General features: G+C 39.7%; 1 long non-coding RNA gene across 1 annotated transcript; it reads left to right on the top strand.

Moving 5' to 3' along the window:
• The first annotated feature begins 1,322 nt into the window (after positions 1-1,322).
• Positions 1,323-27,102, top strand: LOC132541710 (uncharacterized). The gene is made up of 2 exons (XR_009552807.1): positions 1,323-1,396; positions 26,929-27,102. It is a non-coding gene; the product is annotated as an uncharacterized LOC132541710 (long non-coding RNA).

Below are 27,102 nucleotides of genomic sequence, written 5' to 3'. Positions count from 1 at the left end.
GAAGTGTTAGGGCGGTACTCACTGCAAACTCTAGTGTACTTCTGCTTTCAGGTATATATTTTGCAGTAGTTTACGCATACGTGTGAACATATGCTCTCACAGAAACTGGTGTATATCTAGGTTTTGGGATGAAAATAATTCTTATCTTTTACAACATGCCTACTGATTTCTGCTCTATGATTTCTTCTTTTATTTATTTATTTATTTTTAATTTTTTTTATTTAAGATTTCTTCTTTTTTAAAAGATTTTTATTCTTTATTTGTTGGATAGAAACAGACAGAAATCAAGAGGGAAAAGGGTGATAGGAAAAGAGACAGAGACACACCTGAAACACTGATTCACCACTTGTAAAGTTTTGCCCCTGCAGGTGGGGACCGGTGGCTTGAACCCAGGTCCTTGTGCATTGTAACAACCAGGTGTGCCACCATCTGGCCCCACGTCATGTAATTTTCTATTTACTCAGAAAATAAAAAATAGAAAATATTGACAAAACCATAGAATAAGGGGCAAATTCCACACAATTCCCACCACCAGAGTTCAGTATCCACCCCCTCCACTGGAAGCTTTCCTATTCTTGGTTCATGGGAGCATGGACCCAGAGTCATTATGGAATGCAGAAGGTGGAAGGTCTGGCTTCTGTAATTGCTTCTCCACTGAACATGGTCATTGGCAGGTCAATCCATACACCCAGCCTGTGGAGAAAAGTCTGGAGAATCCTTACAAGGCTAGAAATGGACCATCCATATGACCCAGTAATACCTCTCCTAGAGATATATCCTGAGGACTCAATCACACCCATCCAAAAAGATATGTGTACACCTATGTTCATAGCAGCATAATTCATAATAGCAAAAACTTGGAAGTAATCCAAGTGCCCAACAACAGACGAATGGCTGAGAAAGTTGTGGTATATATACACCATGGAATACTACTCAGCTATTAAGAATAATGAACCCACTGTTTCTGACCCATCTTGGATGGAGCTAAAAGGAATTATGTTAAGTGAGATAAATCAGAAAGACAAAGAGGAGTATGGGATGATCCCACTCATAAACAGAAGTTAAGAAAGAAGAGAAAGGGAAATGCAAAGCAGAATTTGGCTGAGTTTAGAGTATTGCACCAAAGTAAAAAAAAACTGTGATATTTTTTTTTAACTCAAAGTGCAATGGGAAATCTATAGTTGGCTTAAAAAAGACTGCTCACATTATTATTTTTTAGTTTCTATAGTATTTAATCTTCTTTATACAATAGAAGAACAGTCAGTATTACTCAGTTATTCAATAGAAAGTGAGAAGTGCAAAAGAGGTATCCTATTTTTTGAGATTGTACACAGTGTTGCCTACAGAAACAAGCCTGGAATAACAGATGTTTCCTTCTGTCTGTGACATTGTAAAAGTAAGTCTGTACAACACAAGGTTTCTAAGTTGTTGGCTCTACACCATTCCCCATCTGTCTCCTCCTTTATGCTATCTGATCTTTGTTATATTTCTTAATTTTAATTTTATTAGTCATTTAATATTGATTTACAAAATTATAACAGGGATATAATTCCACATCGTTCCCACCATCAGAATTCTGTATCTCCACTTCCTCCATTGGAAGCTACAGCAGTTCTCCCAAAGTTGCAGATATGGGTTAACTATTATTATTTTTTAATATTTATTTATTTATTCCTTTTTGTTGCCCTTGTTGTAGTTAGTATTATTGTTGTTATTGATGTCGTCATTGTTAGATAGGACAGAGAGAAATGGAAAGAGGAGGGGAAGGGAAAGATACCTGCAGACCTGCTTCACTGCCTGTGAAGCGACTCCCCTGCAGGTGGAGAGCCTGGGCCCTTGCGCTTCACACCACATGCACTTAACCCGCTTAACCTGCTGCGCTACCGTCAGACTACGTTTGTCTATATTTGACCATTTTTCCCCATGGTCCAATTTTCTCTTCCTTTTCAAGTCACACCTACATCTATCACTACTTCCAAATGTCCTTCTTCTTTTTTTTTTTTTTCTTCCCTATTCTCTCTCCAGATCCTGATGGAGTTGGAGTTCAGAGCCCTCTGGTCATCTCCTCCCTATCACTTTTCCCCCACTGGAGTATGGACTGAAAATTTTGGGGGGATGCTGAAGGTGGGAGACCTGGCTTCTATAATTGCTTCTCTGCTGGACAAGGGTATTGGCAGGTTGATCCTCCCACCCCCCAGACTATTTATGTCTTTCTGTAGTGGGATAGGGCTGTGGAGAGGTGAGGTGCCAGGCTACATTGGTGAGGTCGTGTACTCAGGCAAGTCAGAATGAACTCTTGATAGCGTCTGCAATTTGGTGGATGATGGCAGGCTCGCCTAGGCAGAGAGAGCATCACATTATTTCTTTATCTTGATCAGATCAAAGTAAGTGCCAGGAAGTTTGTGCCATATTCTTATAGTCAGAGCCCTGTGCTAGGTCAGGTAAGCACTAGACTTTGCAACAACCCCCACAAATCTCAGTGGTTTAATACCTTAAAATGTATTTCTTCATTATTCTATATTGACTGTGGATCAGACAATCCCCTGGGCTAATCCAGGCAATATCTCAATGATCTTATTTCCCAAACAGTTCTATAGCTAGCCTTCACACTACTCACACAAAGAGAAGAGAGAGACTCAAGAACTGCGCAGGAAGGCTAAATTGTTTTAGCCTGGTAAGGTTACTTGTCCTTTCTACTCTGCTCTATTCCACTCGCCAGTACCTGCCGGTCACGATGTCCTATATAGCCTCTAATTTTAGTGAGGAAGCATGGTGTTCAGTGACCCAAGGAACTAAATGACATAAGCGAGCCCTCCTAAAATCTGCAGACATTGAGATAATCCTTTGACAAAGGTTTCCAGTTATAAATCCTACTCATTCATTTGATTTATCTAGTGTTTATTTAGCATTAGATATTAGATTTGTCGAATGTTTTTTGTAACACTAATCTGTGTTGTAGTAGTGCTGAAATATTGAATTGATTACTTAGCCTCTTTTTTTTTTTTTAGATAGACACAGAGATCACAGCACTGAGCCTTCTTTCAGTGTTTTGGGGGCCAGATTTGAACCTGGGTTGTTCATATAACAAGGCAGCAACACTATTCAAGTGGGCTATTTTGCCAACTCAGATTACTCAACTATTTCCTATGTGTTGGAGTATTGCTCCTGATGAGACTGAGTGGAAGGTTACTGTGGTGCTGGCCTTGGTGTGTTGTGACACCTGGAGGCTACAGCAGTGTTCTCACCAAAGCTGCCATGGTTTTAAATGAGTCTCTGGGCTCAGTCGTTCCTACCTATTTCCCAATCCTCCTGACAAGTCTGTGTGCCAGACAATATCTATTTTAAAAAATATTAAAATACAATTGAGATGGTTTTTCTTGCTTCCATATAAGAGCTTAACTAGCATAGCTCTATTTTCTGTGTTCTGCAAGAAAGATTATTAAACTGAGAGGAATATCTTTTCCATGGTCTCATAAGCTTTATTTTTCTCTCCCTTTATCATCCTTTTGCACTCTATTTAGTGGTGTTTTGCATAAACAATAACTCTTTTCTGCTAGGCTGTAGGTTGAGTTCCCTGAGATTAGAATTTATACCTGAATTTGTTGATTTTTGCATGTCCCCTGGTACTTGTCCAACCTGTAGTAGCTGCTCAACATATGTTTGTAATATAGATATATTTTATTTACTTAAAAAAGTAAGACAATATTATTGCCCTCAGAGAATCTATAGTTCTCCAAGAGCCCAGATTCAATCTTCTGCATCACCAAAAACTAGAGGTGAGAAGTGCTTTGGTAAAAAAATAAAGCTGTAGCCTCATAGAAAGTCAATCATGGAAATTAACAATGGTTCCAAAACTAGAGTAAATGAGTGTTCTCTACTCTAAGTGTGGGATAGAAGACAGAACTAATTTTTGCCAAAGGAACAAAATTAGGAAAATAAACAAATTTAAAAGAGTAGATGATAGTTGAATCAAATTAGTTTGTCAGATAGAGGTGGAATAAAGGAATATTCTTAGGGGCCAGGTGGTGGCACACCTGCTAGAATGCACAAGGGCCCAGGTTTGAGACCCCAGTCCCCACCTGCAGGGGGAAAACTTTGCAAGTGGTGAAGCAGTACTACAGGTGTCTCTTTTTCTCTCTTGATTTCTGGATGTCTCTATCCAATAAATAAACAAAGACAATAATTTAATAAATGGAATATTCTCCTTGTTAAAAGAAGGCAGTTTTACATTAAGGTATATATTTTCTCCTAACTTATGAATACATGTGCACATGTGCCCTACCCCTTGGGCCCTGGTCTATATCTAGGATCTGTAACTCTGTTGGGAAGTGAGCCACTTGAAATGGAATTAAGGAGTTCTATGAGCTAGGAAAGGTCTCACTAGAGTAATGGAGCTAGAAGGTTGACATTCCAAGCCAGGCATCTTTGAATAAAGATCAATATGGTTTACAGTTATACTTTTCTCATATTTGGGAACTACTCTCTGCCCTAATCCAGCATTTTAGTCCTGTTTGCAGCTCTGCCATCACCTACTCAGACAATACTCAGACAATAACAACTTTTAGCCCACCCAAACATTAGCTGTTGGGATCAGGCAAAAATTAGTAAAGCCATGGGCCCCATGGAATATACCTAAGATAGACTTCCTAGCTTCTTCTAACATGAAGACCCCAAATCTGGTATATTCTTACCTTTAGGTTCCTGATTATTAAACCATTTGTTCTGCTTTATATCTTACTGCTTTTCAGCCACCAAATTGCAGATGCTACCATGACTCCAACCTGACTTCCCTGGGCAGAGGACCTCACCAATATGTCCTGGAATGACACATTCCTAGAGCCCTGCCCCACTAGGGAAAGATAGAAACAGGCTGGGTGTCAACACCCATGTCCAGTGGAGAAGCAGTTACAGAAACCAGACCTTCAACCTTCTGCACCCCATAAAGATCTTTGGCCCATACTCCCAGAGGGATAAATAATAGGAAAACTTCCAATGGAGGGAATGGGATGTGGAAACTCTGGTGGTGGGAATTATATGGAACTGTACCCCTCTTATCCTACAATATTGTTAATCATTATTGAATCACTAATAAAAATAAAGAAATGAAAAGAAGGCAGGAAGAGCTGGGTAGTGATGCACCCGGTTAAGTGCATATGTTACCATTTGTAAGGACGTGGGTTTGAATCCCCAGTATCCACCTGTAGGAGGGAAGCTTCAAGAGAGGTGAAGCAAGCACTGCAGGTATTTCTGTCTCTCTCATTTATATCTTCCTCTTCCCTCTTAATTTCTCTCTGTCCTATCAAGTAAAGAAGAAACAAAAAACGAAAACAAAACAGGAAAAGGAAAAATGACCACCAGGAACAATGGATTCCTTATACAGGGAAATAGCACCAGCAAAAACCCTGAAGGGGACCATATATATTTGGCCATGTGTGGCTCACCTGATTGAGCACACAATTTATCATGCACAAGGATCCAGATTCCAGTTACTGCTCATTCTACCCACCTGCATGGGGGTGGGGGACTTCACTATTGGTGAAGCAATAATGCAGTCTCTCTCTCTGTCTCTCTCTGTCTCTCTGTCTCTCTTTCTCTCTCTCTCTATTTGCCTCCAGTATTATTGCTGGGGCTCAGTGCCAGCACTACATGCTCCTGGTGGCCTTTTTTTTTTTTTTTTCATTTTATTGGATAATACAGAGAGAAATTGAAAGAGAAGGGGGAGATAGAGACAGAGAGAGTGAGACAGAGAGAGATAGAGAGAGAGATAGACACCTCCATACCAGGTTCACCACTGTGAAGAGTCCCCCCACCCCCGCAGGTGAGGAGACGAGGGCTCAAACCCAGATTCTTTCCGAGGGTCCGTACATAGGTCTTTGGGCTTAGTTCTATGTATGTTTAGCAGGTGCACCACCACTCACCCCCCTTTTCCTCTTCTCTATCTCTTCTCTCCCCACTCTATTTCTCTCTGTACTATCTTACAGAAAGAAAGAAGAGAGGAAGAAAAGACAGAAGGAAGCAGGAAGGAAGAAAGGAAGGAAGGAAGGAAGGAAGGAAGGAAAGAAGAAAGAAAGAAAGAAAGAAAGAAAGAAAGAAAGAAAGAAAGAAAAAAAGAGAGAAAGAAAGAAAGAAAGAAAGAAAGAAAGAAAGAAAGAAAGAAAGAAAGAAAGAGAAACATGGCTGCCAGGAGTGGTGGGTTTTTCCTGCAGGCACTGAGCCACAGTAATAATGCTTGTGGCAGGGAGTCAGATGGTAGCGCAGCGGTTAAGCGCATGTGGTGCAAAGCTCAAGGAATGGTGGAAGGATCCCAGTTTGATCCCCCGGCTCCCCACCTGCAGGAGAGTCACTTCACAGGCGGTGAAGCAGGTCTGCAGGTGTCTATCTTTCTCTCCCCCTCTGTTTCCCCTCCCCTCTCCATTTCTCTCTGTCCTAACAACGACATCAACAACAACAACAATAACTACAACAATAAAAATAATAATGATGATGATGCTTGTGGCAACAGAAAGAAAAAGAAAAAAAGGCTTAGCAGTTCTTAGAAAGTTTATGAGACTTCAGTCTGTTCAGTATGCCCATATCAGAGAGTCTGGAGAGCCCTGGGTAGAGTATGTGACCTGAGACATAATCATGAACAAGGCTACAAAGTTCCTGAAAATCATAGCAAGGAGTGAAAATTTTATTCTCTCAGCAACGCAGAACACTGAAGAAAACAAGGAGGTAAAGATTATGTGGTGGCCTGACCTAGACTGTCATCCCAAGAAACCTGAGCCCTTGTAAATGTGCAAGTCTTCTCTAGTCAAGACGTGCTGTACTCTACGTTCACACCAGACTGAATGATGTGATGGAGTCCCCAGAGGTCCCCAAGAGACTGTCTCAATACCTAACATGTCCCTCTTTGCCCTCATTATTTGCCAGTGCCGCCTTCTCTTGACTAGCAAAGTGATTACTCTGCCAGAACATTGCCTTCCGTGCTTTATATGGGTCCCTTGGCAAGAGGATTCCGAAGTTCCCATATTGAAGCTCTAATTTATGCTCAATGAGACTCTCACTTTGACCATCAGCAATGGAATTCTACCTTTGAGAACAAGACCTTTGCAAAAACAGGAACTATGGGAATCTGAAGCATAATTTCTCCTACATGTATCACTGGAATGGCAGAAACAGTGGATCCATGTATTTTTTGTTATAGAAAGAACATCGTTAGTTGTCGAGCACTTAGATCACACACTGTGACCTGGAGGATGGTGCCTCATGATTGTGTGGGGGAACTCTGAGCTGCTGCCTCTGCTGTGCCTTTTACAAGATACTCCATCATTCTGAGATCAGCTCCTGGGTGATGCAGCAGTAATATACAACCAATGGGAAACAGCGACATGGTTATCTTTGCCATTTGGTGGTGGGTAATTCCATTTCAGTACCTAATTTTTAGACCACTAACTTTTGAAAGTTGGACTCTCTTAAGGAGATCTTTGGTCTGTACTCTCAGAGGGATAAAGAATAGGGAAGCTTCCAATGGAGGTGATGGGATATGGAACTCTGGTGGTAGGAATTTTATGGAATTGTAAGAGCTCTTACCCCACAATCTTATTGATCATTATTAAATCACTAATAAAAAAAAAAGAAGTTTTTGACATGTGACTAGCAAGCAGGAAGTTCATTAGGGAGAGCTCTGGAGATCAGTACTTGTGAAAGAGAATAGAAAGGAATTGAAGGAGGTAAGTGGGGAGGAGGGAGAGGGTAAGGGATGGGAGGAAAGATAATATAGAGGAAGAGAATAGAAAAGAAAAAGTAGAGTATTAGAGAGGAAGAGAAGATTGTGGAGAACAAATTTTAAGTTTTCAAGGAGTGACCTGGGATGTTTAGCTTACCTATAACACATGGGGGTCAGTAAGAAGAAATAGAGAGAGAAAAAATACTACATGCTGTTTTTTTTTAGAGTATAGTTATTGACACATGAGTACAATTTCTCCTTTCCTGATGATAGCTATCTATAAAGCTCTCACACCCAACTTAGATTGCCTGCCATAATTCTTCACCAAGAACCCAATGCTCCCTCACCCCATCAAACTGTTCTCCATCCACCCTCCCAGTGGTCTTTGCTTTGGTGCAACACATGGAACCCAGTCCAACCTTTACTTTGTGTTTTTCCATTCACACCCCCTGCCAAATGATTTTTTAAAAAATGACAGCTTGGGGGCCAGGTGGTAATGAAGAGGGTTAAGCGCACATGGCACAAAGCACACGGGCCAGCGTAAGGATCCTGGTTTGAGCCCCCAGCTCCCCACCTGCAAGGGAGTCATTTCACAAGCAGTGAAGCAGGTCTGCCGGTGTTTATCTTTTTCTCCCCCTCTGTCTTCCCCTCCTCTCTCTATTTCCCTTTTGTCCTATCCAACAACAGCAATGACAAAATAACAACAAATACAACAAGGGCAACAAAAATGAGAAAAATGGCTTACAGTGCAGGCAGTGAGCCCCAACGATAACCCTGAAGGGAAAAAAAAAATGACAGCCTGGCAGGCAACCCAATTCTGGTCCAGAGACACTGAACTGTTCCCATATTTCTGACCTACAGATATTATTAGCTAATGAGTACATATTGATCAGAAAAAATTACCTTTAGATTATTTGATTAAAAATTCAGATGGTGGTCACTGAACTAAATAGAGGCATATTTTTACATTAGCATGAATCCAGAGCTGGTATCATATTCTTTTTTTGCCTCCAGAATTATCACTGGGGCTCAATGCCTGCACTACAAATCCACAGCTACCGGAGGCCATTTTTTTATTTCTTTTTTTTTTAATTTACTTATTTATAAAGTGGAAACAGTGACAAGTCCATAGGATAAAAGGGATATAATTCCCACCACCAGAGCTCCATATCCCATTCCCTCCCCTTATAACTTTCCTATTCTTTATCCCTCTGGGAGTATGAACCCAAGGTCATTGTGGGATGCAAAAGGTGGAAGGCCTGGCTTCTGTAATTGCTTCCCTGCTGAACATGGGTGTTGACTGGTCGATCCATACTCCCAGCCTTCAGAGGCCATTTTTTTCCCCTTTTATTGCCCTTGTTATTTATCACTGTTGTTGTTGTTATTATTATTGTTGTTGTCATTGTTGTTGTATAGGACAGAGAGAAATGAAGAGAGGAGGGGAAGACAGAGAGGGAGAGAGAAAGATAGAAACCCACAGACCTGCTTCACCACTTGTGAAGTAACCCCTTCCCCCACAAGTGGGCAGCCGGGGGCTCGAACTGGGATCCTTATGCCCATTCTTGCGCTTTGTGCCATGTGTGCTTAACCCGCTGCTCTACCGCCTGACCCCAGCTGGTATCATATTCTATCCTGTAGGTATCTCCAGATTCTTTCATCCATTATTCCTCTATTTAACATGCAAGCTTTGTCCTTCAAGTCATGCAATTGCTGCTTTTCTGGTGGCAGTGCATTACTATTCGAGGCAGGAAGAAGACAGGGACATAAAAAGACTCCTGCAAGTGGAGTCTATTCCTTTCCAAAATGATTGGGGGAGGGGATAAGGGCCCCACCAGAATTCTTCCATTTACGTTTCATTGACTATTACTAATTCCAAAAGAGCATGGAGCACTGAGAGTTTGGCAGTCATGCTGTCACATATAAAATAAGAGTTCTTCTCATCAAGAAGAAGGGGAAATTGATGTGACCATTGAGAGTTGCCCATCCAGCAGTATCTGCGAAAGGCAGATAGGTCTAAATCACAGAGTCCTTTGATCCACACAGTAAGGCTTTGGGATTTTATTCTAATGCAATGAATTGCCATGGAAGATTCTTAAGTTGGTATGTGATAATGCATCAACTTATGCAATCAGTTGGAAGTAGAGTAGGATATAGTGAGAAAGAAAGGAAAAGGACCAGCTAGGAGACTGATATAGTAGACTGAAAGATTAGGTGGTTGGGTTGAAGGGAACATCAGAGCACTGAGGTTTGGAAAGACAGCTTGAACATGGAGCCACACTGTGACCGGATACATCCATGCTGCTTAGAATTCTACCAAGCAAGAAGGAAGGAGTCTCAGATAAGAGTGTAGTATCCATTTGGGCTATATGTCTGCTTGGGCTATAATAAAATACAGTAACAGATTCTGAGGCCTTGAAGTGGAAAAGTGGTATTAAGAGAGTATGCCCTCTTCAGCTGCAGGCAGATGAGGAATTATTCATATTTTTGTCATCACTAGAGCTTCACCATTCTGGGATGACTTTTTTAGAATGTTAGAGACATAGAGATAAAGGAAGAGATCAAAAGGCACCACAGCACCAAAGCATCCCCAGTGCAGTGTAGACTTGAACCGAACCAAGGTCGTGTACATGGCAAAGCAGGCACCCTCCCACATCAGCAATCTTGCTGGTCTAGGTGAAGAGTGACCCTCATAATTTATCATAGATTGAATATTTATTCTGAAACTTCCTGAGTATCACATTCCTTTCCCTCTTCCATCCAGATTTCACCTTTCTCCTTAGTTTTATTTTTCCTATACTTATTTTCTCCCCTTACTACACTCTCAAGATTTCTACTTCTCCTCCTAATGTGTTTTTATGGGTGACTGAACCCAGACAGAAAATATTTACAAAAAAAATATTTTTCTGGTAGCTTTATGTAAAGAAAAATATTCACTTTCTGCGTTTTTTTTTTTTAAGTACATAAAAAAAAACAGACCATTTGGCACCACCAAGTGGTTTCTATAGGAATTGCATGGAAAACGTCTACACCCATCAAATGTATTTTCTAAAAGAAAGCTGCACTCAAGAAGTATGCATACTATAATCTTTTGTGTGTTATTATACCACGTTACACCAAAATTTTGTGTCTCCACCCTCCCACCCACCTCCAAATATAACCACTGTGGTTTTCACAAGTCCTAGAAATACTTTTCTTGCTTCGGGTTTTGTTGTTGTTTTGTAAGTTCATGGGTATCTAATTCACTTATATGAGTGAAACCATCAATAAATTGTCTTTCATCTCTTTATTTTTTCACTAAGCATAATAATCTCCAGTTCTATCCATTTTGTCTCAAAGGCCACAATATCAACTTTTTGATTGCAGAGAAGTGTCCATGGAGTATATATCCCACAGCTTCTTTAGCCAGTCATCTGTTGATGGACATATAATCTTATATATTTATTTAGGATAGAGAGAAGTATTGAGAGGAAAGGAGGGAGAGAAGTACCTGCAGCACTGCTTCACCACTAATGAAACTTATCCCCTGTAGGAGGGGACCTGGGACTTGAACTGATGTCCTTGAACATAGTAACATGTGCACTCTACCAGATACACCAGATACATCTAGCCCCTCATTTAATATAATTTTATGAACTAGATTAATATTTCTTTTCCATTCATAGCAGTTGGAGTGGAAACAATCAATACCACAAACCACTCTATCAAAACAGTATCACTTCACACGGGGGAACTTCTCAAATGGCCAAGTAACCAGAATATTATTTAAATCCTTTCCCACTGGGCTTTGTCATAGGCATTTGCTATACACAAGAACACTATGGAAATGAGATAATTAAAATGTCTCATTCAAGCAGTCAGCCATTTCCTTTTTCTATCAGCTTAGTCTATGAAAATGCCAACTTGCTTGTTGATGCCAATTTGTGCTGTGGAAAAATTTAAGTAACAATTGTGCTATACGTATACGGACAGCCACCAGAATTCTACTATTAACACTGTAGTGTATCCTTTTGAGAAAAATTGTTTTGTTTTATTATTGACAGGAGATACACTGATGGTACTTTTAGCTGTGAAAATGTAATACTTGCTTTCCATCCTTACATAATCCTAGCAGTGACCATGCACAAGCCTTTTTTTTTTCTTTTATTTATTCCCTTTTGTTGCCCTTGTTGTTTCATTGTTGTAGTTATTATTGTTGTTGTCGTTGTTGGATAGGACAGAGAGAAATGGAGAGAGGGAGGGGAAGACAGAGAGGAGGAAAGATAGACACCTACAGACCTGCTTCACCGCCTGTGAAGCAACTCCTCTGCAGGTGGGGAGCCGGGGTTCGAACCGGGATCCTTATGCCGGTCCTTGTGCTTTGCGCCACATGCGCTTAACCCGCTGCGCTACAGCTCGACTCCCCTGCACAAGCCTTCTATCATTACATCATCATTTCTTTTTTACCGGAGAGTCTTCAACCTCACTGAAGAAATTCTGCCAAATATAAACTTCTAACTCTCCTGTTTAGAATTCTAAGTTCTTATTATGTTATAGAACAACACAGTAGAGCAGGAATAGTTGATATTTGGGAACCAAAGATTTTATTTATTTATTTATTTTTTTGGATTTGAATCCTGGTATTGCCACTGTATATTTGTATCTTTGTGCAAAACCTCAGCTTCCTTAATCTTCAGTTTTATAAATTATAAGTTAAAGGTATCCACACTTAATTTAAAGACATTGATAGATTACAAATAAATAAATGGTAGAGCATAGCTTCTGATATATGCATACACATATTATGTGCTAAATAAATAGGAACAATTCATATCATTTTTTTCCATTAGTATAGTTTTCATTGAAAACTGTTGCCTACGAATCCACTTTTTGGAGATTGGACTGACTATGTAAGGCCAATAGGACAAATGTGATTTTTCTCTAATATACACTATATAGACATTCTAGGTCAATTAGATTATGTGAAAGCATTTTCCTCCTCAGTGCTGCCATGTAATAAGAGAATGAATTACGTGCTAGTTGGGATCCCTTCCATGATGTGCTCAGGTGCAATTTGTCCACAATGTGGAAATTTAAAATGTGTTAGTAAGAACAGCTTTTGTGGCATTTTTGTGGCTGGTAATCAAAATTATCAATAAAAATTAACATCATTGGGTAGTTTATGTAAAGTATACATTTGGTTGCAGTACTTATGCACTCAGATATTTCACTTAAATTAACTCATTACTTAAGTTCATAACTAATCCTGACAGTGCTTTTGAAAATAATATGCTTATCAGTAAGGTAAATCAAATCCTAGCCCTGGAGGTGGCACAGTGAATAAAGTATTGAAACCTCAAGAGTAAGGTCTCGAGTTTGATTGCTGGCAGCACATGTGCCAAGGTGATGTTCTGGTTCTCCCTCCCTCTCTTTCATATCTGCTCTAAATCTCTAGTTACTATGGTTTTCTCCTTTTAAATTTTTAACTATTTACTCTATTTCAAGAAAGACTGAAAGAGGCTAGACTCTCTTCATTGATGAGCTTGGAGCCTCACTCATACAAGTCCTGTTTATTACTACTGAGCCATTTCCTGAACCATATTACATCTTCCGCCAAACCAATCACGCTTGAATAAAATCTTCAAATTTTTGGCCACATATGTTTAATTTATCACTATTAATTTAACATTGTTCACTTAATATGTTCATTCAAATTAAACTCATTTAACAATGCACCATCTTAAGAAATAATATATATGATATAAAATCACTGATTCTAAGTACTAAGTTTCCACCATAATATCCATTAAATTAATGTGCAGCTTCTAATATTTATTTATAAAAATGTACTGGGGGCTGGGCAGTAGCGCAGCAGATTAAGTGCACCGGGCACAAATCTCAAGGACACCCCCCCCACCTGCAGGGGGGTCGATTCACAAGCGGTGAAGCCGATCTGCAGGTGTCTTTCCCTCCCCATCTTTCCGTCCTCTCTCCATTTCTCTCTGTCCTATCCAACAACAGCAATAACAATGATAAACAATAAGGGCAACAAAAGGGGGGAAAAATAACCTCCAGGAGCAATGGATTTGTAGTGCAGGCACTGAGCTTCAGCAATAACCCTGGAGGCAAAAAAAAAAAAAAAAAGGAAAGAAAAGAAAAGAAAAAAAAATTGTGGGGGGAGGAATGTACAAGTGGGGGTGGGGGGTGGGGGAGTAGCCCAGCAGGTTAAGCGCACGTGGTGCGAAGCACAGGGACCAGGCTTAAAGATCCTGTTGTAAATGATAGTCCAATTAAAATTACTTATTGGCAAAAAAATAAGGAGTTGAAGCAAGACATTTATTCTTTTGTAAAAGGGCATGCTGCTAACAGTGGCCATCAGGCAGCAGCGCACCCCCCCCTCCCCCCAGGCCTTTTCCAGTCATTTATACCTGACACAGAACTGTCTGCTCCATCCCTGGGCTGGGCTTCAGAGCTCACTATCTCCCCATTGCCTAAATAAGGAAAGGAGGAAGAGAGTCTGAGGGTCTCTGCTGGAGGATTAGCTAGCACTGCAAAGAGCTGACTTAAAGAATACAAAGCTACTGGCCACAGGTGGTCATAGATAACAGTTTATAAAAAGAATTTTTGTACTAAACAGTTATTCTATTCATGTTCTTTTGAAGAGAAGACCTAATCAGTTTGAGCCCCCCCCCCCCCACCCCTCACCTGCAGGGGAGTCGCTGCTTCATGGGCAGTGAAGCAGGTCAGCAGGGGTCTATCTTCTCCCCCTTTCTGTCTTCCCCTCCTCTCTCCATTTCTCTCTTTCCTATCCAACAACATCAACAGCAGCAATGTCAACAATAACAACAACTAGGACACCAAAAGGGAAAAATGGCCTCCAGGAGAAGCAGATTCCTAATGCAGGCACTGAGCCCCAGCTATAACCCTGGAGGCAAAAAAAAAAAAAGTAGTCAAGTGCATGTCATATATATGCTTCCCTTAGGCTAACGGTGGTATGGCGACCACCGTTATCACACCCAGCTCCATGCTGCATGGCCTCCCTAGAGTAGAGATCTCAGCATTTCTCTTCTTCCCAAGTGCTTTTTCCTTTGGCTTTTGTACATTTTAGCAGGTGTTCATACTGATATTATAGAGGGAGCTTTAAACTGCTGTGAATCGATGTGCACGCCCTAGAAATGTGATTTCATTTTTATCTGAAGTAACACCTGTCTCTGATGAGAATGTGCATAGCATGTCTAACTTCTGGCTTTTTTTTTAAAATATAGTGGCTATTTATTCATTATATTTCTGAGGAAAACTTCTAGTCTGCAGCAGGAAATAGAGCATGAAAATCAGGTCTGGCTTGAATTTTATTCTAGACATTAACCCTATTTCAGCCTGTTTGCCTGCTAAGGTATAGCTAACAAATAACACTTTTCCTGTGTAAGAGCTTCTTAACCTTTAAGATACAAATACCCCATGTTTCAGCTTTCAATGTGTTATTCCCCACAAGCATTCAGTGGGTACTTTTTCTCCCTGTGTTGCTTTGCTAGAGGCTATTTGTAAATTCAGTTTGGGCTCCAGAGAAGCTAAGAGCAGATATTTGCAGATTGCATGAGTTTAAATACTTACCCACCTTTAGTTTTTATTTACTCTGGACCTCACCTGAGCTCAGTTTGATTATTTGTAAAATGGGACTAGTAATAACAACTACCTCTTAGGGTTGTTTTGAAAAGCAAATAAAATCTCTGGGGGTAGATTAGCATAATGGTTATGCAGAGACTCTCATACCTGAGGCTCCAAAGTCCTAGGTTGTTCAATCCTCCACACCACTAAAAACCAGAGCTGAAAGCCCAATTCCCCAGAACCCTGCCCAACTAGGAAAAGGGAGAGACAAGCTGGGAGTATGGATCAACCTGCCAACCTTCTGCACCCCATAATGGCCCTGGGTCCATACTCCCAGAGGGATAAAGAAAAGGAGAGCTATCAGGGGAGGGGATGGGATAAGGAGTTCTGGTGGTGGGAATTGTGTGGAATTGTACCCCTTTTATCCTATGGTTTTTGTCAGTGTTTCCTTTTTATAAATAAAATTTTTTTTAAGTTGTAAGACAGAAAAAACAAACAGCTGGTAAGTGCTTTGGTTAAAAATAGAGGAAGGTTATCTTGAAAGGAAATAATATTTTATTTTATTTTTAAATTTATTTATTTATTTATTTTAAAAAGGAGACATTAAGGAAACTATAGGATAGGAGGGGTACAACTCCACACAATTCCCATAACCAGATCTCTATATCCCATTCCCTCCCCTGATAGCTTCCCCATTCTCTATCCCTCTGGGAGTGTGGATCCAAGGTCATTGTGGGTTGTAGAAGGTGGAAGGTCTGGCTTCTGTAATTGCTTCCCTGCTAAACATGGGCGTTGACTGGTCGAGTCTGCCTCTCTCTTTCCATAGTAGGGTGGGTCTCTGGGGAAGCAGAGCTCCAGGACACATTGGTGGGGTCCTCTGTCCAGGGAAGTCTGGTCTGCATCATGCTGGCATCTGGAACCTGGTGGCTGAAAAGAGAGTTAACATACAAAGCCAAACAAATTGTTCAACTATTATGTACCTGAAGGCTGGAATAATGCAGATGAAGTGTTGGGGGGGGTACTCACTGCAGACTATTGTGTACTTCTGCTTTCAGGTATATATTTTGCCCTAATTTATGGATATGTGTGAACATATGCTCTATCTCAGGGGACCTCGTCTATATCTAGGTTTTGGGTCTTTGTTAGGAAGTGAACCACCTGGAGTGGAATTAGAGAATACTATGAAAGGAAAGGTCTCACCAGAGTGATGAAGCTGAAGGGTTGTCATTTCACACCTGGAGTCTCTGGACACAGTCTAAAGTGAAGCATGTTGGGTGGCACTCATGTTGATTAGGTTGTGATTGGCAGATGCAGTATTATTTGATATGAACTGAGAGAAGCCTGCAGGAAAATGTGCCCCACCCTAAGGTTCCAGGACTGAGGAAAATATAGGCTCTATAGTGGAAATGTTAGGTTCCTGCTGTCTTAGGGTTGAAGAAGACAATGGATAGTTATTGCTATCATTACATTATTTGGTAATTGGGTTAACTTTGAAAGGTCCCTTTGTTAGGGTTTGCTGTATAATACCCAGCAACTTGTATATAGCTGTGCCACCGGTTGATTCTGTTCTACCTGAGAGAGTCCACATATCAAAGACTAAGCCTATGTATTAAAAAGACTCAGTCTGTGTTTTAAAAAGTTCGAGACATACAATCAATTTTTCCCCTCTCATATTAATTAATGATTTATATGACTACACTTTAATAGGAGTGTACATAAACACCATTCCCATCATCAAAAGGTTGTGCTCCATTCCACCCACCCACACCCCCCCCCCGCCACCCTAGGAAGCCTAATGTCCACCCTTCCCCTCACCACAGGGTTTTTACTTTGGTGCCCTACTCTCCATTTAGCCAGATTCTGCTTTTAGTTTCCCTTTCTGTTATTCTTTCTCAACTTCTGTTGATGAGTAGGATCATCCCATACTCATCTTTATCTTTCTGACTTAGCTCACTTAACATAATTCCTTCTAGCTCTGTCCAAGATGGATCAGAGAAGTTGAGTTCATTGTTCTTAATAGCTGCATAGTATTCCATTGTATATATATACCACAACTTTCTCAGTCACTCATCTGTTGTTGGGCACCTGGGTTGCTTCCAGGTTTTAGCTATTATGAATTGTGCTGCTATGAACATAGGAGTACACACATCTTTTTGGTTGGGTGTTATGGAATCCTTGGGGTATATCCCCAGGAGAGGAATTACTGGGTTATATGGAAGGTCCATGTCTAGCCTTGTGAAAGTTCTCCAGACTGCTCTCCAGAGAAGCTGTACCAATTTACATTCCCACCAGCTGTGCAGAAGGGTTCCTCTGTCCCCACAGCCTCTCCAGCATTTGTTGCTGCTATCCTTTTTGATGTATGCCATTCTCACACGACTGAGGTGGTATCTCAATGTTGTCTGTATTTGTATTTCTCTGATGTCAGCGACCTGGAGCAGTTTTTCATGTTTGTTAGCCTTTTGGATGTCCTCTGAAGTGAATGTTTTGTTCATATCCTCTGCCCATTTTTTGATGGGGTCATTTGCTTTTTTGTTGCAAAGTTTGCTGAACTCTTTGTATATTTTGGTGATTAGTCTCTTGTCTGATATATGACATGTGAAGATCTTCTCCCATTCTGTGAGGGGTCTCTTTGTTTGTGTGATAGTTTCTTTGGCTGTGCAGAAGCTTTTCAATTTGATGTAGTCCCATTGGTTTGTTTCTGCTTTAGTCTTCCTTGCAACTGGGTTTGTTTCATCAAAGATGTCCTTGAGGTTTGGGTGGGAAAGTGTTCCATCAATGTTTTCCTCTAAGTATTTGATTTCTGGTTTCTGGTCTAACATCCAGGTCCTTGATTCATTTGGAGTTGATTTTTGTTTCTGGTGAGATAAGGTGGTTCAATTTCATTCTTCTACATGTTTCAACCCAGTTTTCCCAGCACCATTTATTGAAGAGAGCCTCATTCCTCCATTTAATACTTTGGGCCCCCTTATCAAAGATTAGATGTCCATAGGTGTTTATTTCTGGGCTTTCAATTCTGTTCCACTGGTCTGTGTGCCTATTTTTGTTCCAGTAGCAGGCTGTTTTGATGATGATGGCCTTGTAATATAGTTTGAGATCTGGGAGTGCGATGCTTCCTTTTCTGTCTCTTTTCCTCAAGATGGTTTTGGCAATTCTAGGTGTTTTCAGGTTCCAGATAAATGATTGTAGTTTTTGTTCTATTCTCTTAAAAAAAGCTTCATGGAACTTTGATGGGTATCATATTAAATTTGTATATGGCTCTGGGGAGAGAATATTCATTTTGATGATATTTATTCTTCCAATCCATGAGCATGGGATGTCTTTCCATTTCTTGGTGTCAGTTTCTATTTCCTTGAATAGTGAATCATAGTTTTCAGTATACAAGTCTTTCACTTCTTTGGTCAGATTTCTTCATAGGTATTTTATTGATTTTGCTGCAACAATGAATGGGAATGATTTCTGAATGTCTTCTTCTTCAGACTTACTGTTTGCATAAAGAAATGCCACTGATTTTTGTACATTGATTTTGTAGCCGGACACCTTTCTGTATTGCCTAATAACTGCCTGTAGTTTTCTGCTGGATTCTTTAGGTTTTTCTTTGTATACTATCACATCATCTGCAAATAGTGGGAGCTTGACTTCTTCCCTTCCAATCTGTATTCCTTTGATTTCTTTGTCTTGCCTGATTGCTATGGCAAGAACTTCCAATGCTATGTTGAAGAGTAATGGTGATAGTGGACAGCCCTGTCTAGTCCCTGATCTGAGGGGGAATGCTTTCAGTATGTCCATTGAGTATGATGTTGGCTGTAGGTTTTCTATATATGTATTCCAATATTTTGAGGAATTTCCCATCTATTCCCATTTTTTATAGAGTTTTGAGCATGAATGGGTGTTGGATTTTGTCAAAGGCTTTCTCTGCATCTATTGAGATAATCAGTAATTGAGATATTTTGGCTTTGCTTTTATTGATGTGGTGAATGACATTGTTTGACTTATGTATGTTGAACCAGCCTTGCATTCCTTGGATAACTTCCACTTGGTTGTGATGAACAATCTTTTTAATATACTCCTGTATCCTGTTGGTCAAGATCTTGTTTAATATTTTGGCATCTATTTTCATTAGAGATATTGGTCTGTAGTTTTCCTTTTTTGCTGTGTCTCTATCTGCTTTTGGTATCAGGGTGATGTTGGCTTCATAAAAGGTTTAAGGGAGTGTTCCTGCTTCTTTGATCTTATGGAATAGCTTTAGAAGTATGGGTATTAACTGTTTCCTAAAGGTTTTGTAGAATTCGTTTGTGAAACCATCTGGTCCAGGACTTTTGTTGTTGGGGAGATTATTAATAACTGTTTCAATTTCTATGTCTGTGTTTGGTGCATTTAGATTTTGTAGTTCTTGTTGGTTCAGTTTTGGAAGGGCATATGTTTCTAGGAATTTTTTCATTTCTTCCAGATCTTCTAGCTTGGTGGCATATAGTTCTTCATAGAAGTTTCGCATGATTTTCTGGATTTCTGTGGTGTCAGTTTTGACATCTCCTCCATCGTTTACAATACTATTAATTTGAGTCTTCTCCCGTTTTTGATTAGTGAGTCTGGCTAGGGGTTTGTCGATCTTGTTTAATTTTTCAAAGACTAACATTTGGCTTCATTGATCTTTTTATGGTTCTCTTATTTTCGATGTTTATTTCTGCTCCAATTTTAGTGATTTCTGTCTTTCTGGTTTTTTTAGGTTTCCCTTGTTCCTCTTCCTATAAGTCCTTAAGGTGTGCAGTAAAGTCATTTATTTGAGCTTTTTCTTGTTGTTTGATATGTGATTGTATGGCTATGAGTTTCCCTCTCAATACTGCTTTAGCTGTGTCCCAAATATTTTGATAGGTTGTGTCTTCATTTTCATTTGTTTCCAGGAACATTTGAATTTCTTGCTTGAGTGTCTCTCTAACCCAGTGGTTCTTAAGTATGTTGTTTAGTTTCCAAATTTTCTGTCTTTTAGTAATTTCTGTTTGTTGTTAAATATTAGCTTTACTCCACTGTGGTCTGAGAAGATACTTGGGATGATTTCAATGCTCTTGAATTTGTTGATGCTGTCTTTGTGGCCTAACATGTAGTCTATTCTTGAGTATGTGTTGTGTGGATTTGAAAAGAATGTGTATTCCAGTTTTGGGGGGTGACAAACTCTGAAAATGTCCAGGAGGTCTAGTCTGTCCATCTCTTCATTTAATTCTCTTGTTTCTTTGTTGATTCTCTGCTTTGTTGATCTGTCTAAGTGTGAGAGTAGGGTGTTAAAGTCTCCCACGATTATTGTATTGCTATTGATGTATTTTCGCAGTTCTTTCTGTAGGTGTTTGATGTATTTAGATGGTCCCTCATTGGGTGCATAGATGTTAATAGTTGTTAACTCTTCATGGCTGATTGGTCCTCTAATCATAATTTTATGGCCTCGCCTATCTTTTATTTCTTTATTTGATTTAAAGTCTATTTTGTCAGAGATGAGAATGGCTGTTCCTGCCTTTTTTTTGTGGTCCATTAGCCTGTATGATAGTTTTCCATCCTTTCACTTTATGTCTATGTTTGTCTTGTTGGTTCATGTGGGATTCTTGCAAGCAGCATATGGTTGGGTTGTGTTTTCTGATCCATCCTCCCACTCTGTGCCTTTTGATGGGTAAGTTTAAGCCATTGACATTTATTGATATTATAGATTTAATGTATTGTAGTGCCATTATTCAACAATTTTTTTAGTTGCTCTGATATATTGCGAGTAATATAGTGATGTTCTTGTTTATAAGAGGTCTTTTAGTACTTCTTTCAGGGCCGGTTTGGTGATGGTTGCCTCCTTTAACTGTTGTCTGTCTGAGATGGTTTTGATGACTGCATCTAGTTTGAATGAAGGTCTAGAAGGATATATTATCCTTGGTTGAAACCCTTTTTCATTCAGGGCTTGACAGATATCTTGCCATTCTCTTTTGGCTTTTAGAGTTTGAATAAGAAAGTGGCCTGAAGTAGTAATATCACCCATGCAAAAGTTTCTGGTTCCACACATATACATATAAAAATATAGACAAGATGAAAATCAAGGAGTTACAGCTCAGAATTGTAATCCAATGGGGAAAAAAAAAGAAAAAAGAAAAATAGAAATGGGAAGTGTCATTGACTCAGGTTATACCAATTTTATAAAATCACTAATTACAGCTACTTCACATAGCTCTCAATGTTCTTTCTGCTTAAAATTTTTTATATTTATTTATTCCCTTTTGTTGCCCTTGTTGTTTTATTGTTGTTATTGATGTTGTTGTTGTTGGATAGAACAGAGAGAAATGGAGAGAGGAGGGGAAGACAGAGAGGGGGAGAGAAAGATAGACACCTGCAGACCTGCTTCACCACTTGTGAAGTGAATCCCCTGTAGGTGGGGAGCCAGGGGCTCGAACCAGGATACTTGAGCGGGTCCTTGCGCTTTGCACCAGCTGCGCTTAACCCACTGCGCTACTGCCCGATTCCCCTCAATGCTCTTTCTGGTGAATATTTCAGAAACTGGCTTTTATTGAAAATAGCTACAGAAACTCACATTAGACATTGCAGTTCTCCTTTCTCCTTCTCCAAAATCCCCAGTTCTGCTAGTGATTTTATAAGATGGTTTACAGGGAAGGATGTTGCCCCTTGGGATTGGTCCTGATTCAGCTACTATTTGTTAAGACTCTGCACTAGTTTTCTTTTAAGGCTCTCTGTCCATTGGAGAAACTGGATTTGCACCATTATCTCTAAGATTCTTTAATTACAAAACTCAGAATGACGATGTGTTACCAGTTAATGAAATATTGTAATCTGATATAGTCATTTGAACTAGAAATAAAGGTAAGAAATGTTTCCTGGAAAATGATTTGTATTTCAATATTTTCATGTGAATAGAAGAGTCATTAAAATGTTTCAAATTATCTGATTGTGAGCACATTCTTTTAACAAGTTTTGTTCAACATTCAAATTATTTAATACCACCCTCTAGTGGCAACCAGAGTCTTAGTTTCTAATTTCATTTGACAGTGCATCCAGACCTTGTGTTCAAAGGAGAGTAGTTAGGGGAAATTTATGTAACTGGTAATCATGTACAGTCCTCCTGACTCAGTGACTTTAAAATAGATTTATTTATTTTATGAGACAGATCAAGAGATCAGAATAGCACTCGGGAGGTCGGGCGGTAGCGCACATGGCTTAAAGCGCAAGGACCTGAGCAAGGCGGCTCCCCGCTTCACAGGTGGTGAAGCAGGACTGCAGGTTTCTTTCTCTATCCCTCTCTGCCTTCCCCTCCTCTCTCCATTTCTTTCTGTCCTAGCCAACAGCAACGACAGCAATAACAACAACAACAATAACAATAACTACAACAATGATAAAACAAGGGAAACAAAAGGGAAAAAAGTAGCCTCCAAGAGCAGTGGATTCATGGTGCAGGCACTGAGCCCCAGCAATAACCCTGGAGGATAATAATAATAATAATAATAATAATAATAATAATAATAATACAATGCTAGCATATACAGTGCTGAGCACTGAACTCTGGTCTTTAAGCTTGTTAGGTCTGGAACTCTATTGCTGTGCTACCTCTGAGACTGCTACCGTCCTTCTCAAAGTGTAATCCAAACTCCTGAGGCATTCAAGTCGAAGTGGTAAAACACACAGCTCTCAGAGCCAATGCAAGTCAGCTAAATCAGATCCTTGAAGAGTGGGACCCAGGAATTGACATGGCTAACAGAGTACTCAGCTGCTCCTTTAATTTCTGTAGTGTTGAGTTGAACCTACCAGTTGTCAATATATGTCATTCTTTATTTTAGAGAGAATGAGAGAGAGGGAGGTCGGGGTAGAGAAGGACAGACAGGTCATGAGTGACACATAGAAGAGATACTATTGCACTACTGCTTCCCTGTTCACAGAGCTCCCCCCTACACTGACCACATGGTGCAGGGGCTGGAATCCTGGGTCTCATGCACAACAAACCATGTGTTGTACCAATGAAGTCATTTCTGGGCCCTCAGTTGCTGCTTGGAATCTGAAAACCAATGATAATCCTAGCTGCCTGGGAGACATAGTGTAGATATGTACATAATCATATATCCAGTGTGTAGTAAGGATGCAAAGCTTTAAATATCAGGGAGAAACCATTTAAAATTCTATTTTGTTGTTGTTGCAGGCCCAAGACAGCTGGGAGGTTAATACTACATTAATTCCCTGTCAACATCAGGATAAGGCTGTTCCTTAACATCTCACACAAGCTTGTCCATGATCTAGACTTTAGCTCTCCAATTACCAGACCTTAGAATTTCCATTATATCTTTGTTACTGCTATTTAAATTCCACATGCAATTCTTTGGAATCCCTAAGGGAATCTATGTAATAGATCTGCATGTTAGATTTGCTATTCACTTTCCATGATGCCTTTTTCCAACTTAAATTTGATTGGGAATACCATCTGTTGTCATTATTTATTAAGCCAAAATGGATAAAAATACATGAAGTTGAGACTAACTAGAGTGTCAAGAATTGTCTTATAAGTTATTTAAGTGACCTGCCATCCCTTTTTTTCTTTCTTTCTTTTTTTTTTTTTCTTCCAGGGTTATCAGTGGGGCTTGGTGCTGGCACTACTGCTCTTGGAGGCCATTTTTTTTCTTTTTATTGGATAGGATAGAGAGAAATTGAGAAAGGAGGGGAAGATAGAGAGGGGGAGAGGTATAGAGACACCTGATTCACTGCTGGTGAAGTGACCCCCACTTCCCCTAAGGTGGGGAGTGGGGTCTTAGAGTGGGGGCTCTAACCTGGATCCTTGTGGTTCCTTTTGTTTCATATTATGTGTGCTTAACCTGGTGTACTACTGCCCAGACCTTTCACCTCTTCCTTTTTAAAAGATGTTTTATTTAATTTTAATGAGAGAAGAGATAGATAGATATCAATAGATAGAGAGACCAACCACGAGAGCACTGCTCAACTCTGTCTTATGGTAGTGCTGGGGATTAAACCTGAAATCTTGGAGCTTCAAGTATAAAAGTATTTTTCATAACCATTATACTGTCTCCCCAGCCTAGAACAAGATCTTTAAAACTTTTTTGTTTAGATAGAGACGGGCAGAGAGGGCGAGATAGAGAGAGAAAGAGAGACATCACAATACTGTAGCTTCCTCCAATGCAGTGGGGAAACATAGCAAAGCAGCACACTACCCAAATGTGCTATTTTATCAGCCCAACCTATTACCTCTTTATTTATTGCCTAAATTTAGAAATGCTTGAGAAATATGCACAAGACCAAAGATAAATAATGATCAAAATGTGAGCCCCTTGTTGGAGAATAAAATTTGGTCTTTGGGAGGCCTTAGGACCTACAGAGCAGGTACACTAACTGCATTTCTTTGTGGTCAAGATGGGAGAAAAAGAAATTGTATTTGGGAGCAGCAATGTTCTAGCAGATTTGTTCTCCCCAATTTAGAAGATGAACATTGCCTTTAAGACATCAAGCCACAGAGAAATTCTGCAGCTGCCTCTCTGTGGAATTGTACTTTCTAAGAACCAAAATGTAATTTTCAATATCTATTCTAATTTTGTCTTGCCTGTAGCCAGAACTCCTGTTAATAAAGTACAACATGTTCTGCTCTGGGCCAGTTGGCCTATGAAGATCAACTTGCTTCTAGTAAAAGATGTTGTTTTTGTACATGTTGTAGTAGATAATTGAATGTAGTGATAAAAACTTCAATTATTAATGCAATAGTGAGAAGTTATTTTCTTCGTGTTTTTATCTAGATAATTATAGATTCACATGTAATTGTAAGAAGTAATGCAAAGCAATATTTATCTAGTTCCTTCCCCATTAGAGGAATTTTGCATGAAAATTATTTGTATGAAAATATCATAACCAGGATATTGACAAGGGCACAATTCATTAATCTAATTCATATTTCTTCAGTTACTCATTTGTGTGTTTATAAATGTAAAAAAAATTATATCTACGCCCACCTTTCTCCCCCAGATATCTCCTCCATCCCTAAACACTACTACCACTAATTAATTCTTCACTTTATTTTCTTTTTTGGGGTCATCCCCAGGGTTTCAGTGCTCTGGGATGACTTTTTCAGAGAGGTGGATAGGTTGAAAGCACCACTGAAGCTTTATTTAATACAGTGGCGACCAAACTAGAACCTGAGTCATATACATGGGTGGGTCTAATACACTAACTAAGTGAGCTATTTTGCTGACCCTTAATGTCCATTTCCAAAATTTCATGTTGAAAGTTCAGTATATTCTAAATCCTAGTAGTTGGTGGGATGACTATATTGTTTCCAAATCTTTTCTCTCCATTTATAATTTGTCTTTTTAGTCCCTCTATTTGGGCTTTTCACAAGCAAAAGCTGTAACCTAACAGCTGGAATATTGCAGATGATGATTTGTGGTCTCCATTCTGAAGATAGCTAGTAGGCCTATTTTAGTTATATTCCAAAAGGCCCATAACTCTACTAGTTTTTGCCTGAGCCTGACATCTGATATGCAGGTGGACCCAAGTTATTGTCTGGGGAGATGATGTCATGGCTGGAAAAAGGGCTAGAAAGTTTTATCAGGGAAGGGAATAGCTCCCAAATATGGGAAAGGTGTATAAATATTATTGACTGTAGACCCCACTGATTTGATCTGGGGCCCATATTCAGCTTAGGGGCCTATGTAACCTCTGCATCCCTGTAAGTCTAAGCTCACATTCTGTGGTCATGAGTAGGAACGTTCCAAGCTGCCCCAATTTCTTCTCCTTCTTCTCTCCCTTCTTTCCTTAGTTCTTTTTGTTTCCACTCTCTCTTACGTTCACCTATACATGTCCAATTGTGAGAGGCACTTTTTGTTGAAAATAATTTCTTTATTAAACTGCTTTTTTACTTTTTCAAAAGTTAGTTGGGCATGTTTCTAAGAATCTAACTTTGACACTTCATTCTTTCAATGATGTATTAACATAGTTCATTGCCAATACAAAGCTGTTTGGATAACTCTGCTGAAAACTTTATAATAACCCTAACTTTTGTGAAGAGCAGTTACTCACACTTACTTTTTTGATTCTCACTTAGTACCTATACTTTTCTTTTAAAGTTTAGAATCTAGAGGCTGGAAAAATAGCTGACTTCGACAGTATGCTTTGCCATGTGCACAACCTGTGTCCAGGACTAACTATATTGAGGGAAACTTTGGTGCTGTAGTCAGTCTGTCTGTCTGTCCACCTACCTATCTATCTGTTTGAAAAAATTAAAGCAAAGCAGTGAAACCCCACATTAATCCAAAACATTTAATTAATTTATTTATTTTAGAATATACTTGTCTCTCCCTATAAAAACATGACTGGATTGGATAGGAATATCACTAAGCCTGTGGATCAGTTTAGGAAAGTCTGATTTCTTCACTATGCTCAGTTCTCTCGTCCTTAAATATGGTATGTCACTGCATTAAGTATCCTTTGAGTTCTTTCGTTTGTATTGTGTAATTTTAGCATAAGTGTGCCATATGTGTCGTGTGATGTGGGGAGCCACCTGTGCCCTCAAGGTTGCTCTTGGCATGACCATAGAGTCTTTGTTCACAGACTGGCCTTGCTTAAAAGTTAAGTTCCTGCTTCTTTACACCTTAGAGTCTTTGTTCACAGGTAAGATAAGTTCCTGTCTCCCAATTCCACCTCCCCATGAATCACCCAGGACCTTCCAGATAACAGCTGATTACCATGGCAACACACCACTTCAATCAATAGCCCCCAGCTGCTAACTCCACCCTTGCCCTGGCCTTAAAAACAGCATCTTTGGTGCTAATAAACAGACTTGATCAGAA

This window comes from Erinaceus europaeus, chromosome 12, assembly GCF_950295315.1.
Source record: "Erinaceus europaeus chromosome 12, mEriEur2.1, whole genome shotgun sequence".
Classification (NCBI taxonomy): Eukaryota; Metazoa; Chordata; class Mammalia; order Eulipotyphla; family Erinaceidae; genus Erinaceus; species Erinaceus europaeus.
The sequence above is the reverse complement of the archived record's forward strand: the minus strand, read 5'-3'. Positions and strand labels throughout refer to the sequence as shown.